Source organism: Desmodus rotundus, chromosome 11 (assembly GCF_022682495.2).
Source record: "Desmodus rotundus isolate HL8 chromosome 11, HLdesRot8A.1, whole genome shotgun sequence".
NCBI classification, from domain to species: Eukaryota; Metazoa; Chordata; class Mammalia; order Chiroptera; family Phyllostomidae; genus Desmodus; species Desmodus rotundus.
In genome coordinates, this window is record NC_071397.1 from 4054992 (window position 1) to 4073039 (window position 18048).

Genomic DNA, 18048 nt, shown 5'->3' on the forward strand with positions numbered 1-18048 from the left:
ACCCGAAACACCCTCTCTGCCTCCAGTATCAAGCTGCACCTTTAACAGAAATATTTATGTATGTGCACATATACGTACATACATAGGTACATATACATATATATTTTTAAATACACTTTTTATTTTAGAATAGTTTCAGATTTACAGAAAAGCTGCAAAGAGAATACAGAGAATTCCCATATACCACTCACCCAGTTCCCCTCTTATTAATATCCTACATTGATTGCATGGTTCATTTGTCACAAATAATAAACCAATATCGATATATTGTTATTAACTAACATATAAGTACTTTATTCAGATTTCCTTAGTTTTTACCGAGTGTTCTTTGCTGTCCCAGGACCCCCTCCAGGATGCCACATGTCTCTTTAGGGTGTGACAGTTTCTCAGATTCTCCTTATTTTTGATGAATTTAACAGTTTTCAAGAGCACTGGTTGGGTATTTTGTAAAATGACTCTCAGCTGGAGTTTGTCTGGTGTTTTTCTCGTAATTCGGCTGGGATGGTGTGCCTTGGGGATGAAGGCCGCTGGGGCAAGACGCCATTCTCATCACACTGTACCAAGAATACACGTACAGTATGATTTACCACCGAGGTGAGGTAAGGCAGTCTTTCCCAGGTTTCTCCACTCTAAAGGTGATTTTCCTTCCCTTCTCGTACTATACTTTTTGGGAGCAAGTCACTAAGCACATCCGACCCTTAAGGAGGGGAGTTACACTTCCTTGAGGAGGGAGTACCTATTAAAGTTATTTGGAGTTCTTCTGTATGGGAGATTCATTCAGCAATTGATTTATATCAGAATGGAATCATGGATGTTTATTTAATACTTTGGGTTATAATCTAATAAATACTAAAATAAAATATAAATAATAAAACTTTTCCCTTTTAACTTGATATGTAGATTTTCTTCCTCTTGTATGAATTGGGTCCGTATCCCTGAAAGGACCCACAGGTGCTCCCACAGCGGAAGGAGAGCCCACTCATCGATCATGAAACACCTGGGGCCCTCGGGGTTAGTGGGAAATACTTTTCACTGCTCCCATTTGGATGCCGGCCAACCCACAAGGCCCCCTTCAGATGGGCATCCCGAAGGCACTTCCCTCTCTTGTCTGTCTTCTTCCCTGTTGACATTCTCAGTCTTTTCCACTCCTATGTGCACCCACCCTTGGTAAGGAATTTGGAGGACCTTCATTCTATTTGCATGAAATAATAATAAAGCTAAATATAATAAATAACATTTCTAGGCATTATAGCTATTTTTTGTTGCATGGTTTCGAGGTGGACTGTTTTGGGTACTTTAAATATAGTTTATAATCTTTGCACTAATTGCAAGGTAACTATTATTCCTGTTTTACATACACAGAAACTGCATCTCTGATAATTAAAACAATGCCCCTGAGGTTTTCCTCCTCCTGCACAAATTGCTCCCTGTCAGCAGTCTCCTTCACTGGTTCCTCTTCTCGCCTGCCTCCCACGCGGCCGTGGGCAGGCCAGTCCGTCTGAGCCCGTTTCTTGTCTGGCAACGCCGTTGGATGAATTCAGTGAGATGCACGGAGAGCCTCCACACTCGCCACGGAGTTCAATAAATGGCATTTGTTATTGCTGTTAATTTCATAAGGATCAAATTGATGTTTTTTTTTAAAAACTCTCTCCGTTCTTGGTTCTGTTGATTTTCACCTCTAACGATCGCTTCCACTCTCATGGCTTGAAATATCGCCTACGTGCCAAAGAACAGCAAATGTCTATCTCACCTCAGGTCTTTCCTCTAAATCTCAGACAAGTCAACATCTTCACCTAAGTATTTTAAAGCAAAATTAGAGATCCTTCTTCCAGTAGTAGTGGAGTAGCCTGTATTGTGTTATAATGAGTATGGACTGTGGACAAAATTTTAAAAACAATTATTGGAAGGGACTGGATAGAACAGAAGCAGGCAGAAACTGGAGGGGAGCCAACCACTGATAGAGGAAGGTGCAGTGGTTAAGATGAGTGATTCTTACAAGGGTTTTGCCCGAAGGCACTAACTATCCAGAACTTGTACTATGGGATGGACAGAATTGAGCACAGAGTTGCTAGTCTTACTGGTTTGACAAGTCCGAGAACGGGTTTTAGAAAGGAAATCCAAGAAAGGAAGAAGTCACAGTGGCTTCTTAAAGTGCGTATAACATTTGACCAAATCCGTGGTTGACTCCTGATCGGTGCAGGGGGCACTCCAAGGACCCCGGCAGAGAACAACCAGAAAAAACAACTGGAAGCTGAGAGAAACAAGCAGAAATTTTAGCTGCTGCCAATCTGAAGGGACAGAGTATTTGGAAGTTTATGCCTTCCTGCTTAAAAATAAATACACGTTAGGTAGAAGACAACAGAATCTAGATTTTCTACAATTCATCATCTACAATGCCCAGTGTAAGAAACTTATTAGACAGGGGAATGTGATTATAGCCAAAAGAAAAGCAGACAATAGAAAGTAATTCTGAAATAACTCAGATATTTAATTAGTAGATAAAGATTTCAAAGGGCCTATAATAAATGTGTTCAAGGACTTTAAAAAATGTATACACATAATGAATGAACAGATGGGCAAATTCAACAGGGACCTAGACACTATAAAAAAGAACTGAATGGCAATTCTAGAATTAAAAAGCACAATATCCTAAGTAAAAAATTCACTAATAGTCTGAATAGAATATTGGAGATGGGAGAAAAGTAAACTTGAATAAAAAGTTTTAAAATGTACCCCAATTTGAAGAACAGAGAGAAAAACTATTTGAAAAAATAAGCAAAGCTTCAATATCAAGTCATCTAACATACGTGTAGTTCAACTTCTAGAAGGAGAGGAGATAGACAGTTGGGGAGAAAAATTATTTGAAGAAATAATGGTCAAAAATTTGCCGAATTTGATGATAAATATAAAGTAACAGATCCAAGAAACTCAGCAAACCCAGAGCTTGATAAATACAAAGAAAACTACTCCTGAAACACATCATAATCAAACTACAAAAAACCCACAACAAATATAAAGAGAAAAACTGGAAAGTGACTATGAAAATCAACGTGGTATCTACACAGGGACCAGTAGTAGAAAAGTCAGCGGACTTCTTATCAGAAATACGGAGGCAAAAACAATAAAACATCTTACTCAATGTGTAAAACCTGTCAGCCTAGAATTGAATATCCAGCAAAAATACTCATCAAAAGTGAAGATGAAATGAAGATACTTTCAGATAAAGAAAAAAACTATGACATTTATCACTAGCAATTGTGTACTACAAGAAATATTAAAGTCAATTCTTGAGGGAAAATGACAACCAATGGACATTTGAACCTTACAGGAAAGAATTAAGAGCGCTGGAAAATGGCTAAATGTGGGAAAACTTTAACATGTATGCTTACTTATGTATATGTACTATTTCTTAATTTTTAGAAGTTCTTTATTTTTAATTACAGTTGATATACAAAATTTTATTAGTATCAGGTGTACAACTCAGTGATTAGACATTTGTGTAACTTATAAAGTGATCAAATCTAGACCCACCTGAGAGCATACATAGTTACCATTGATGCTACTGACCGTATTCCCTGTGCAGGACTTTCCATCCTGTGACTACTTTGTAACTGCCGCTTTGTACTTCTTAATCCCTCCCCCTTTCCACCCATCCCCCGCAACGCCCTTCCACCCGGCACCATCAAGGTGTTCTCTGTATCTATGAGTCTGTTTCTGTTCTTCTGGTTTGTTTATTTTAGTGTTTTACATTCCACATATAAGTGAAATAACTGGCATTTGTCTTTCTCTGGCTGACTTATTGAATTCAGCACAGTAATCTCTAGGTCCATCCATGTTGTTTCAAATGGCAAGATTTCATTCTTTTTTCTTTTTTTTTTTCATGGCTGAGCCATATTCCATTGTACACTTCTTTACCCATTCATCTGCCAAGGGGCACCTAGGTTGCCTCCTTTTATTGGCTATGGTGAATAATGCTTCAGTAGACCTAGGGATGCAAATGTCTTTTTAATTTATGGTTTGGGGTTTCTTTAAATACCCCAAAATGGAATTGCCAAATCCTTTTTCATCTCTTGTTATCACCTCGGTTTTACAGCCTATTTTGTCTGGTGTAAGTATTGCTACCCCTGCTTTTCTTTTCATTTCCATTTTCATGAAATATCTTTTTCTGTCTTTGCACTTTCAATCTGTGTATGTCGTTCAATCTGAAATGAGTCTCTTGCAGACTGCAGATTTAAGGGCCTGGGTTTGTTACTGCTGGTTGCCCTGGCCTGTGCTTCCCTGCACGTGAGCTCACAGAGCCCAGTCACTGGTAAACTGACGTGGAGACAGTGGGCAACCCTGCCTTGTTTCAGAGGAAGTGCTTCTAAAACAGTGTTGCAATGAAGTATGAATATTTACTGCTCTTTCTTAGAGACGCTTAATCAGGTTAAGGAAGTTGGCTTTTTTCCTTCTTTACTAGCTTTTAAAAAAATTACATAGAAGTGTTGATTGTATTGATTGCCTCTTCTATGAAAAAATCATGTGGTCTCTTTTGCCTTTGAATCAGTTAATGTAATGAGTGTATTAACAGATTTTCGAATGTTAAGCCGTCCTCAGAGATTCCCCTGGTGAACCCTCCTGGGTCATAATACCCGTGCACACAAATACACAAATGCTGTGTTCTCAGTGCGCTGCTTCCCTTTCCCTCCAGTTTTAGGTAACGATAAGGTTATAAAATGACTTCAGGAATTTCTCCCCCCCTCTCAATTTTGCCAGAGCTTTTCTAATTTTCTGCCTCGTTAATCTTTCTTTTCATAAAATCAACTTTTGGCTTTGTTGATCGACTCTATATATACTTTTAAACTAGTTTCTGCTCTTAGCTTCAGTTTTTTTAAGTTTTATTTTACTGTTCTTTTTCTGACTTCTTAACTTGGATACTTAGCTCCTTAGTTTTCAATTCTTCTCCTTTTCTAATATATTTATATAAGGCCATAAGATATAATATGTCATATCTTAGTTATTATTTTTCAAATATTCATTGTGATTGGGGGGGCCAATAAATTACAGTTGACCCTTGAAGAACATGGGGGTCAGGAACACTGACCCCTGCACAGCTGAAAATTGTGTATCATTTTTGACTCCCCAAAAACATAACTACTAATAGCCTACTGTTGACTGGAAGCCTTACTGCTAAAATAAACAGTAAAATAACACTTATTTTGTGTTATATATATCACATGCTGTATTCTTACAATACAATAAGCTAGAGAAAATAAAAGATTATTTAGAAATCATAAGGAAGAGAAATTACATTTACAGTCCTTTACTGTATTTACATTACTGTGCAACACTGTGTTTATTGATGCCATAAATTTATATCACCTGCTTACAAGGTGAATCATCTGTCAGTACCTACACCAGTACTGTCTTATATGATACAAAACACTGTGGATGTCACAGGTGTTACTGACACGAGCTATCAGAAACGAAAAGACGGGAAAAGTCAATTTACATTTACATGCATTGATAACGAAGAAGAAGCAATATGATCGATTGCTTTATGGCAGCTTAGCGTAATCCATACAATTGCCCCACAGTGGCCTAACCCACACGTTCATGAACGAATCACCGTAAAATTTTTATGGCAAACAGTATCACAGACATACTCATAATATGGTATTGGGAACATTCTTACATTTAAAAAAAACATTTCCTGAAATGATAGGCTGATATACAGTCTCTCCAGTTACTGGAGAGGTATATGGCAGTGTAACTCCTTGAAAGCAAAGCTATAAAATGGCAAGAAAACTGGCACATTAATTTTATATGAAATATCACTTACCTTACGCTTATGAGAACAGGCTACCCACCTGTGCGTGAGTCTTGCACACGGTGTTCTACAGGGTGAACACTTACACAATAATGATAACGATACGGAAGTGTCTCAGACCCTTCCCGCTGTAGAGCAACTAGATTTTCACACGAGGACCCCCCCACACATACAGTTAATATGTTTATTAACGGTACAGCATGATGACTACTTACTATTCATTAAGTGCAAGTGGATCATTATAAAAGTTGTCATTCTCGGCGTCTTCCTGTAGCGGAGGCTGAGGAGGAGGAGGAAGCGGAGGGGCTGGTCTTGCTGTCTCCGGGGTGTGGGGTGGCAGAGGCCGCCCAGGTGGAAGGGGAGGCAGGACAGGCAGGCACGCTCCGTGTAACTTCATGGAGTATATAAAGTAATTTTTGTCTGACTTCTTTTTCCTTCTCATTTCTCTAACGATGTTTCCAGGCAGCAGCAATCCTCCCACCTTTTGCTTTAGTTTCAGTGTCTGTATCCCAGAAGGGTCCAGGTGGCAGAACTCAAAAGCAGCCTTGAATAACTGGAACCCTTCTGCCGATTGTCTACTGCCAGGTTGTTTTCTAGCTCTGCTTCTTCTACGTCTTCTTCCTCATCGTCTGGCGCTGCTTGGGAAGCCCTCTTCTCTGTCAGGTCATCTTCTCTTAATTCCTCAGGGGTGGTGTCTGTTAGCTCTTGAATTTCTCCAAGATCCACATACTGAAACCCTTCGCCTTCGCGCACAAACCTTTAAAGTTTTTTTCCACGCCCACAACCCCTTCCGTGGCCCCCTGATTAGGTCTGCTGTAAATCTTGTGAGGTCGCCCACAACGTCTGGACGCAGCGTTCTCCAGAAAATTTATCGTCTCGGTCCTGATGGCTTTTATGGCTTTGTCTGTAATAAGGATGCGTCTTCAGTGGTGTGAGCCTTCCAGCCTTTCATGATGTTCTCTTTACTGGGGTTCTCCTTCCACCGCAAGGACAGTCCTTCCCATCAGGACAGTGTGCAATGACCTTCAAAGATTTTGTGACCCCACCTTCCCTGATCTAGAGGCTGAATTAGAAGCATTGTGTTGGGAGCAAGTAGACCACTTCGACATCTTTGGTTGAGCGCATGGGGTTCTGGGTGGCCAGGGGCACTATCCAATATCAGAAGAACTTTAAGAGGCAGCGCCTTACTGGCAAGGTACGTCTGACATCAGGGACAAAGCATCAGTGGCACAAATCTGGGTTGTCGCAATGGTACCTGGGAACTCACCTGCTGCCTCGGCTGGCAGAAGCTGCACCTCCTGTTGTCTTGACTTTTTTTTAAAGCCCAGCCTCCTTCTAAAATTGTCAAATCATCCTTTACTGACATTAAATTCTCCAGCTTTAGTTCATTCGCCCTCATTTTGCTTTTTCTAGAATCATATTAGAGTCTATATAGAGCCTTTCTTGCAGGGACCCTGCACCCATGTAAAAACTGCATTTTCAATATGAGATAAAGTTACCTCTCAACAGGTGCAAGGCTCTCACACCCGCTGTCATAGCTGCGGTGCTGGCTTCATGAATTTCCTTTCCTTTCCTTTTTTTTTTTTTAATGGTCCTTATGCTGATTTACTTATCTCGAAGTGGTGGGCAGCCACAGCTGCAGTCCTCAGGCATCAAGCACTCAGCTTTTTCTTATAATGTCACGACGTTTCTCTGCTTCTTGGGAGCACTTCCAGCATCACCAGGGGCTCTTTGCACGTGGCCCACGGTGCTATTCAAGGTTGGCGGTATTGCACTTAATGTGAAAAATGCATGAGATCACTTTCTTCTGCCATACGCAACTTACAGAAGCAATGGACTGCTCACACAGAGATGATTAGTGTCACTCGGTGTTTTGAGTGCGGAGACTCGCTGCACTTGAGCTCGATGCAGCAGCGACAGGAGGTGGCTATAAAATGATCACAGTACGATTTATGCTGCACTTCGCACTTGTTGACATTTATCTTGCCTGAAAATGGCACCATGTACTGTCCGTGCTGGTGTATGTAAGTTTTGATAAATTTTAACCTTTTATAATAGGTTTGTGTATGTTTTATGGTAATAAGCGATAAAATAGACTAGTGTCTACATATATTTATGTATTCATGATACATCTAATTTTTTCTTTTTTTTTGATATTTCTAGGTTATGCAGTTTGTGAAATTTTCCAAACTGTTGCAAATCCCCAAGATTTTCCCAATATATTTATTGAAAAAAATATGCATATACGTGAACCCATGAAGTTCAAACTCATGTTGTCCAAGGGTCAACTGTATTTATAATTTTTTACATTCCAAAGATGAGATTTTGGGAAAAGATTTTATTTATTTATTTATTTTTAGAAAGAGGGGAAAGGAGGGAGAAAGAGAGGGAGAGAAATGTTGGTGAGAGAAGGAAACATTGATCAGTTGCTTCGTATATGCGCCCGAACAGGGGACTGAGCCTGCGATCCAGGCAAGGGCCCTGACCGGGAATCAAACCAGTGACCTTTGGCTTTGCGGGATGATGTCCGTCCAGCTGAGCCACACCAGTCAGGGCCTAAACACCAGATTTTAAATTTACCTTTTTGTTATTCATTTCTAATTCAATCCCATTGTGTCAAAGAACATGATATGGAGGCTAGTGCTTTTTTAAAAAATAAACTTTATTTTTTAGAGCAGTTTTAGGTTCACAGAAAAATCGAGTAGGTAGACACTCAATATAGGGGTTTCCATACACTCCCTCTCTTCCTCCCCACAAAGTTTCCCATAATATTAACGTCTTGTGGCACCTTTAATACAATTCTTGAACCGACATGGATGCTCTCTTACCGCAGTGAAAGACCATAGTTCACATTAGGGTTCTCTGTCTGTGTGGCACATTTCCATGCGTTTTGTTAGTTGCATCATGTCCTGTATCCACGTTACAGTACCCGTCACCCAGAATAGTTTCCCTGCCCTCTGCGCTCCACCCATTCATCCCTCCTCCCTCCTGCCGCACCAGGTAGCTGGTGATATTTTTACTGTCCCTATCATCTTGCCTTGTCCAGAGTTGAACTCAGACAGTAGGTAGACTTTTCGCAATGGTTTTTCCATCTAGTGATATACATAGAAAATTCCTCCATGTCTTTTTGTGGCTTGGTAGAGCATTTCTTTTTAAAAATTTTAAAAAATATTTATTATTGATTTTAGAGAGCGAGGGAAAGTGGGGGGAGAGAGCGAGAAACCTTAACTTGTTGCTCCACCCGTTTATACATTCATCGGCTGCTTCCTGCATGTGCCCTGAGCAGAGACCGAATCACAACCACCCAGTGGCACCCACTTGGCCTGGGCTGATAGCGCATTTCTTTTTCCCACGCAATATATTCCATTGCCTGGACGCACCACGGTTTGTTTATCCGTTCACCTATTGAAGGCCATTTTCGTTGCTTCCCGTTTTCATCTCTGTGTTGCTATAGATCTTTGTGCAGATTTTTGTGTGGGCATAAGTTGCCGTGCGCGCATTGGCTACTAGCAGAGTGCGCCTCGGGCACGCTGTCCCTGCTCGTCAGGGTTGCTTTGTATCTTACTGGTATTGGAAGAGGGCAGCTGCACCGCACAAAGAATGGGAACCGCAAGCACCTCTCCGGGTGCTAGGTGACTACAAGGGTTTGTAGGTCGAGGGACCTTTGTCACCATGGCTCCCCAGCATTCCAGCTCTTGTCATTCTTCCACTAAAACACATGATGTGCAGCCACTGGACCATCAGACTCTCCGTCAGGCATGCACCTGTGAAGCCACCGCTGGGCACGATTCTGCTTTCTCTGTCAAAGCTAGTAATCTTGGGCCTGTACGAGCGTGTTGTGACTTCAGAGTGTGGTTGACTAGCTGAAGCTGAAAACCGCTGGTCTTGTGGTATCTCAACTCTCTTACATTTGGGGAGATTACAATGGGGGTTTTAGGTGTCAAGTGCTAGTGAGTAATTACAATATCAGCAAAACAGCTCTTGAATTGACAGAGAGTTTTCCAAATTTATTTATTAGTTCCAGGTAGGGTTTTTTTGTCCATTCCTTACTTAAAGTGTATAAATGATCTGATTTTGTTTTTAAAAGAAAAGTACAGATTGGTAGCTAGAGAACAGTCATGGGAATGTAAAGTAGAGCATAGGGAATGTAGGAGCCAAAGAACATGTGTGTAGTACCCGCGGGCATGGACAACGGCGTGGGGATTACCTAGGGGAATGGGAGGGTCTGGGAGGAGGGAGGCAAAGGGGGGGAAATTGGGACAAATGTAATAACATAAACAATAAAATATAATTTAAATTAAAAAACAATAAATTAATTAAATAAATGATTTCCCTTAGGTTTTCTAGTTGAACAATCATATTGCAAATGATAAATATCCCTTCCCCTTTCCAGTTATTTACATTCCTTAGTTTCCTCTCATATTATTATTTAACAGGTACGGTAGGAGAAGTACTCAGAAATGTAATCCACGTTTCATGGAGGTCTTGGTCACTATTCAGTAAAATATTAAATGGCCTTTCTGTTTTGAACAGTCCCTCATGAATACCTCAAAAATAAATATTCTATGTTAGAGTTAGAAAGGACATCTTTGAGACACAGTTAAGCTGTACAGAGAGGTTTTTTTAGGGGAAATTCACATAACATAAAATTAACCATTTTAAAGTGAACAATTCAGTGGCATTTAGCATATTCAGTGTTGTGTAGCTACCACTTCTATTTAGATCCAAAACATTTTCATCACCCCAAAATAAACCCCACAGCCAGTAAGCAGTTATCTCTCAACATAGAGAACCCTAAAGATTCCATCAAAAAACCTATTAGAACAGATGAGTGAATTCAGTAAAGTAGCAGAATACAAAATAAATATCCGGAAGTCAGTTGTATTTTTATACACCGATAATGAACTATCAGAAAGGGAAACTAAGAAAACAATCCCATTTACAATCACATAAAAAGAAAAACACCCAGGAATAAATTTAACCAATAGTGTAGAAGACCTGTACTAGGAAAATTGTAGGACACCGAAGAAAGAGTATGAAGAAGATGCCAATAAGTGGAAGCATACACTGTGTTCATGGATAGGAAGAACCACCATCATTAAAATGTCCATACTACCCAGAGTAATCTATAGAGTCAACACAATTCCTACTGAGATGTCAATGGACTATTTCACAGAGCTAGAACTAATATTCCAAAAATTTATAGGGAACCACACAAGACCCCCAAATAGCTACAGCAATCCTAAGAAAGAAGAATAAAGTTGGAGAAATCATGGAACCTGACATCCAACTATACTACAAGGCCACAGTAATCAAAACAGCATGGCAGTGGCATAAAAACAGACATACAGAGTGACTGAACAGAACGCAGAGCCCAGAAATCCATGTCTTTATGGTCAATTAATATTTGACGACAGAGAGAAGACCATATCTTGGAGTAAAGATAGTCCATTCAATAAATGATATTGGGAAAATTGGACAGATACGTGCAAAAAAAGAAAAAGGAAAACTAGACCACCTTTTTACACCATACACAAGAATTAAAAAAAATGGATTAAAGACTTAAATGTTAGATTTGAAACCATAAAACTCCTCGAAGATGTCATAGGCAGTAAAATTTCATACATTTCTCATAGCAATATTTTTTCTCATGTATCACCTCAGGGGATGGAACTAAAAGAAAAAATAAACAAATGGGACTGCATCAGGCAAGAAAGTTTTTGCACAGCAAAGAAAACCGTCAGCGAAATGAAAAGATGGCCTACCTCGTGGGGGAACATAGTTACCAATGAAATGTGGTAAGGGGTTAGTATCCAAAATTTATAAATAATTTACAAAACTCAACATCAAAAAATCCCCCAAAACAAACAGTCCAATTAAAAAATAGGCAAAGGATCTGAATAGACACTTCTCCAAAGAGGTCATACAGATGGCCAATGACATATGAAAAGATGCTCAATGGGACTAATATTCAGGGAAATGCAAATGAAAACCACAATGAGATATCACCTCACACCTGTCAGAATGGCTGTCATCAATAAATCAACAAACAACAAGTACTGGCGAGAATGCAGAAAAAAGAGAACCCTAGTGCACTGTTGCCGAGAATGAATATTAGTGCAGCTGCTGTGGAAAGCAGTATGGAGTTACCTTAAAAAAAATTAAAAATAGAACTGCCTTAATGAGCCAGCAATTCCACTTCTGGGAATATATCTGAAGAAACCCAAAACACTAATTTGAAAGACTATCGACACCCTTATGTTCATTGCAGCATTATTTACAACAGCCAAGATTAGAAGCAGCACAAGTGCCCATCAGCAGAGAGTGGATATAAAAGCTGTGCTACATTTACACAATGGAATATTACTCTGCTGTAAAAAGCAGGGTGCCTTACCTTTTGCAACCGCATGGACAGACCTTAAGAATATTGTGCTGAGTGAAACAAGCCAGTCAGAGAAAGACAAGTACCATATGATTTCACTTGGATGTGGAATCTAACGAACAAAATAAACTAACAAACAAAGTAGAAACAGACTCACAGGGACAGAGAACAGACTGGCAGCTGTCAGAGGAGAGGCGGTTTGGGGGTGCTGGGTGAAAAAGGTGAAGGGATTAAATAAACAAACAAACTCATAGACCCAGACAACTGTGTGGTGATGACCAGAGGGAAGGGGGTGGGGAAGGTGGAAGAGGATAAGGGAGGGATGAACGGTGATGGGAGGAGATTTGACTCAGGGCGGTGAACACACAATACAGTATACAGATGATGTGTTATAGAACTGTACACCTGAAACCTATATAATTTTATTAACCAATGTCACCCCCAATAAATTCAATCAAAAAAGAATGAAATCTTACCATTGGTAACGTTGATGGACCTAGAAGGTGTTATGCTAAGTGGGATAAGTGAAACAAAGAAAGACAAATACCATATGATGTCACTTATATGTGGAATCTAAAGAACAAAATAAGTGAACAAACGAAACAGAAACAGATTCGTGGATACAGAGGACAAACTGATGGTTGCCAGGCTGGGGGAAGGGAGCCGGGGGGCTGGGTGAGAAAGCTAAAGGGGTTAAGAAGTTCAAGTTGGCACTTACAAAACAGTCACAGAGATGTAAAGTACAGCATAGGGAACATACGCAGTAATATGGTAATAACTATGTACTGTATAGTGCCAGGCGGGTATTAGTGGGGGGATCACGTCATAAGTTATATAAATATCTAACTGACCACTATGCTCTGCACCTACAAGTAATATAAAATAACATTGAATGTCAACTGTTACTGAAAAAAAAAAGCCCTGGGAAAACTTATGAGACATGAAAAAAAAAACAGGAAAGTGTGACACAGACGGGGTGGCGCGAAGGAAGCAGCTAATAGCAACTGTCTCTCGGGAGCCCAGATGAACAGAATTTATTAGACAAAGACTTTAAATCAGCTAATATATGTATGTTCAAAGAAATGTTAAAAAGTAACAACTAGCCCAAAATGGAGTCTATGCCCCACACCAGCATTCAAGACTTAATACTCAACCTAACTGCAGTTTCAGCCTCTCCACGAAATGTAACCTTTAACCAGTCAACCTGGAATTACCTGGTCGGCATTAGAGAGGTAATCCCCGATAAGACCCCATCTGTCCCCCAGAGGTAGGTTACCTAAGCCTGAAACAATCTACTTTCCGCTAGGAAACTTCCTTCTCATTCTCCCCTGACTTTAAAAATCTTTCCTTTGCTGTGCCCCATTGGAGCATCTTTCTATTTGCTAGGCGGGATGCTGCCTGATTTATGAATCATTGAATAAAGCCAATTTAATCTTTAATATATACTTAGGTGAATTTTTGTTATTTAAGAGAACTAAAAGGAAATCATGTCTAAATAACTAAAAGATGATTCTTATTTCTTTTGTCTCACCAAATAGAGAATATGGTGAGTATGGGAATGTCTCACCACATAGAGAATATCAGTAGAGAGATAAAATTATGTTTTGAGAGATAAAATTATTAAAGAGAACCCAACCAAAATTCTGGAGTTCAAAGGTATAGTAACTAAAATTTAAAAAATTATACCAGAGAGGCACAACGGTAGATTCAAGCTGGCAGAGAGAAGAAATAGCAAACTTGACAGGTCAATCGGATTCTTCCGTTTGAGGCATAGAGGGAGAAAAGAGGAGTACAGAAAACAAACAGAGCCCCAGAGAACTGGGAACACCATAAAGTGTGCCCACATGCACAGAGTGGAGGTTCCAGAAGGACAGGGGAGAAAGCAACAGAAAGAATGTTTGAAGAAATAATCGCCAAAAACTCCCCAAACTGGGTGAAAACCATTAATCGACACACTCAAGGAGTTCAACACACTCCAAATCAGACAAACTCGAAGAAATCCGTACGTAGACACATCGTAATCAAACTGTCGAAAGCCAAGTACAAAGAGAGAACCTTGAAAGCCACAAGAGAGAAATGACTCATCGTGTAAAAGGGACCCTCAGTCAGATGAATAGTTGAATTCTCATCAATGTCAATATCCTGGTTGTAATACTTCCCATCATTTTGCAAGATGTTGTTACGGGGGGAAACTGGATAGAGTATATATGGAATATCTTTGTATTATTTCTTACAACTGCATGTGAATCTATAATTATCTTAAAATAAAAAAAATTAATTAAACACATACTTTGAAAGCAGCACTTGGGTCCAAGATGAAATCATAATAGAAGGGCAAAGGTATTTAGAACTGAGCAATAATAAAAATACTATGTATCAAGACTTGAGAAAGAAACAACAGTGGTAATTCAATGTAAACTTACAGATTTAAATGCTTATATTAGAAATGAAGAAAGTCTGAAATTAAAGAACTAAGCACCCAACTTAAGTTAGAAAAATAACAGAATAAATTGAAAAACAGTAGAAGGAAGCAGATAAAAAATTATTAGAACACCAATCAAGAAAATAGAATAGAGAGGATCAACAAAACCAAAAGCTAGGGATCTGGGGTAGGGGGAAGAACTAGCAAAACTGAGAGGGAGAGAAAAGAGAAGAAGATATATTAGCCACGCAAAGGAGGATATAACAACAGATACAGCAGAGATTTGAAAGATAATATTTTGCAAAACTTAGATGAACAGATCCTAGAAAAATATAAATCAATAAATAAAGATCTCATATAATCGTATGCCCATCAAAGAAACTGAAGATAGTTAAAATTTCTTACAAAGAAACCATCAGGATTAAATAGTTTATTAGGTGAATTCTATCAACTTTTCAAGAAACAGTTTATTTCAATCTTACACAAACTCTTCTAGAAAACAGAAAAAGGGGAAATGTTCTTAATTTATTGTGTGAGACTAAAACATAATTCCCAAAGCAAATCAATTATAGTCAGTCTCACTTGTGAACCTTGATGCAAATATATTGAAGTATTAGCAAAGCAAATCAGTGGTGTAAAAAAGAGGCAATAAGTCATTACAAAATCAGGCTAATTCCAGGGATACAAGACTGGTTTAATACTAGAGAACCAATTCTCTAACAGTAAGAGAGAAAATCAATTATCTTTATAGATGCAGAAAAAGCATTTGACGCAATTCAACACTCATCCTGATAAAACTTTTAAGAATAAAGTGATCTTTCTTAATCTGTTAAAGGGTGTCTAGATACTCCTAAAGCAAACATCATTCTTGATAGGTGAATGCCAGAGGCGCTCCCTTTAAACTGACTAACAAGACAAGGATATGACTGCTTCTATCCAACACTGTGTTGAGGTAAGAAAGGAAGGGAGGGAGGAAGGGAAGAAGAGGTCTAATGTTTGAAAGGGGAAGATCAAAACTGTGGTTCACACCCTAACTGGTATGGCTCAGTTGGTTGGGCATCAACCCGCAAAGCAAAGAGGTCGCCAATTTGATTCCTGGTCAGGGCGTATGCCTAGGTTGCAGGTTTGGTCCCCCGTTGGGGTGCTTTCGAGAGGCAACAGATCAATGGTTCTCTCTCACATCGATGTTTCTCTCCCTCTCTCTCTCTAAAAATAAAGAAATATTTAAAAAAAACTATTATTCACAAATAGCATAATTATCTACAGAGAAAACCCTTAAGAACCTATAAAATTGCCCTGGCTGGTGTGGCTCAATGGATTGAGCACCAGCCTTCGAACCAAAGTGTCACTGGTTCAATTCCCAGTCAGGGCACATGCCAGGGTTGCAGGCCAGGTCCATAGTAGGGGGCACGTGAGAGGCAACTACGCACTGATGTTTCCCTCCCTTTCTCTCTCCCTCCCTTCCCTTCTGTCTAAAACTAAATAAGTAAAATCTTTAAAAAAAAAAGAACGTATAAAATTGTTAGAAATAATTAGGAAGTTTAGCAAGTTGGTTAAATATAAGATGAATATGAAACAATAAATTATATTTCCAATATTAGCAACTAATAGAAAAAATTTTAAATATTATTGATAGTATAGAACCTAGTGGCAATGACCTGGCTACATTATATTTGATTTTTAGCTCGCTCCTCTGGTCTTCTGTCCATCTGTGAGAACCCACTTAAACCCTTCCAACAAATTCTCTTTTCGCCTGAGGCAGCTAGAACCGGGTTTTGTTGCTTGCGAGCATACATCCTGTAATTACACTACTATTTTAACGGAATATTTGGGGTAAAATGTGTGTCAGGGTCCTCGAGATCGCCCCCAGTTCAATGACTCCCTAGGAGAAATCAAGGACTCAGCATGCAGTCATCTTTAAGGCTAAGGTTGGTTACAGCGAAAGAATACAATACAGAGCAAAATCAGCAGAGAAAAGAGCAGAGGGTGAAGTCTGGAGGAAGCCAGGCCCAACCTTCCGTGACTCCTCTCCCAGTGGAGTCACAGAACACACTTAATCCCCTCAGCAATGAGAGGTAACAGCACATGCCAAATGTTGCCTCCCAGAGGAGCTCATGAGAAACTATGCTTAGGGGTTTTATTGGGGGCTGGTTCCATAGGCTCCCTCTGCCTAGCGTGTACCCGAATTCCACCCTTCCAGAAGGAAAGCACGGTGTTCGACATAAACCATATTGTTTGCACAAGGCACTGGAGCCACTCTTATCAGTTAGTGTGGTGAGAGCTTCCTGAAATGCAAGTTCCCAGATACCAGCCACAGGCCAACCTCGCAGGCAGGCACTTCAAAGGTTGGCAGTCAGGTCCACTGTGCTAACTTCTCTGCGTAATGCGCATTCTTTCTGCCATGCTGGAATGGAAAGCTAATTCAGCATATCACTTGTCATTCACTTAGTTCCGGAATAATCCCATTTAACTTCAGACATTTTTCATATTAACTTTTATTAAATTAGCTAGTCTTTAAAAGTCGATAAAATCATGAGGCTTAGAAATAAAACAAGAGATCCCCTGCTTCATCCTAATTCAGCTCTCCCAATCCAAAAGCAACTATTATCAATTCTTCAGAAGTTTCTTCCAGCACTTATCGTTCACGTCTAAATAACGTGCACTTACTGCTAGTTTTTGATTTTTCAACTTTATCTATTATCTTTCAACCATAATGAGGATTTAATTCATATTGCTCACCGCTTCATATTCCCAATATTGTTTTATCATAATTACTAGTTAAATATCTATTGTTTTTCATTTTTATGATTATATGTTATAAATGTTTGCAAATGAGCCACATAGATTTAACCAAAATTATACTTCTTTTTCACCTTTTTCAAGATGAATATGAAACAATATATTTCCTATATCAGCAACTAATAGAAAAAAATTTTAAATACTGTTTACAGTATAGAACCTAGTGGCAATGACCTGGCTACATTATATTTGATTTTTAGCTCGCTCCTCCAGTCTTCCATCAATCTGTGAGCCCTTCTTAAACCCTTCCAATAGATTCTCTTTTTGCCTGAGACAGCTAGAATTGGGTAATCGCCTTTCCTGGAATTAATAACTGCCTGTTTTAATATTTTCATTGTATATATTATTAAATTCATCTGTAAACTCCCCATCAGTACTGAAAAACCTACTCCTATACAGTCAAATGTGTCTGGTAATCTATCCGATCCAATTGTTTTCATATAAACTTGGCTCTAAGTATTCTGAAATGTAGGGGGAAGGTGAGGGGAAGGGGCAGGGCCACTGAAGATTTTGATCTCATGAAAACATTTTTTTCAATTCCCTACTGAAAGGATGGACAAACTAAAAATGTTTTCATTGGATTTTTCTCTCATCCTCCTTTGGACCACCAGTTTCTGGCAATTTGTACCAGCTTCC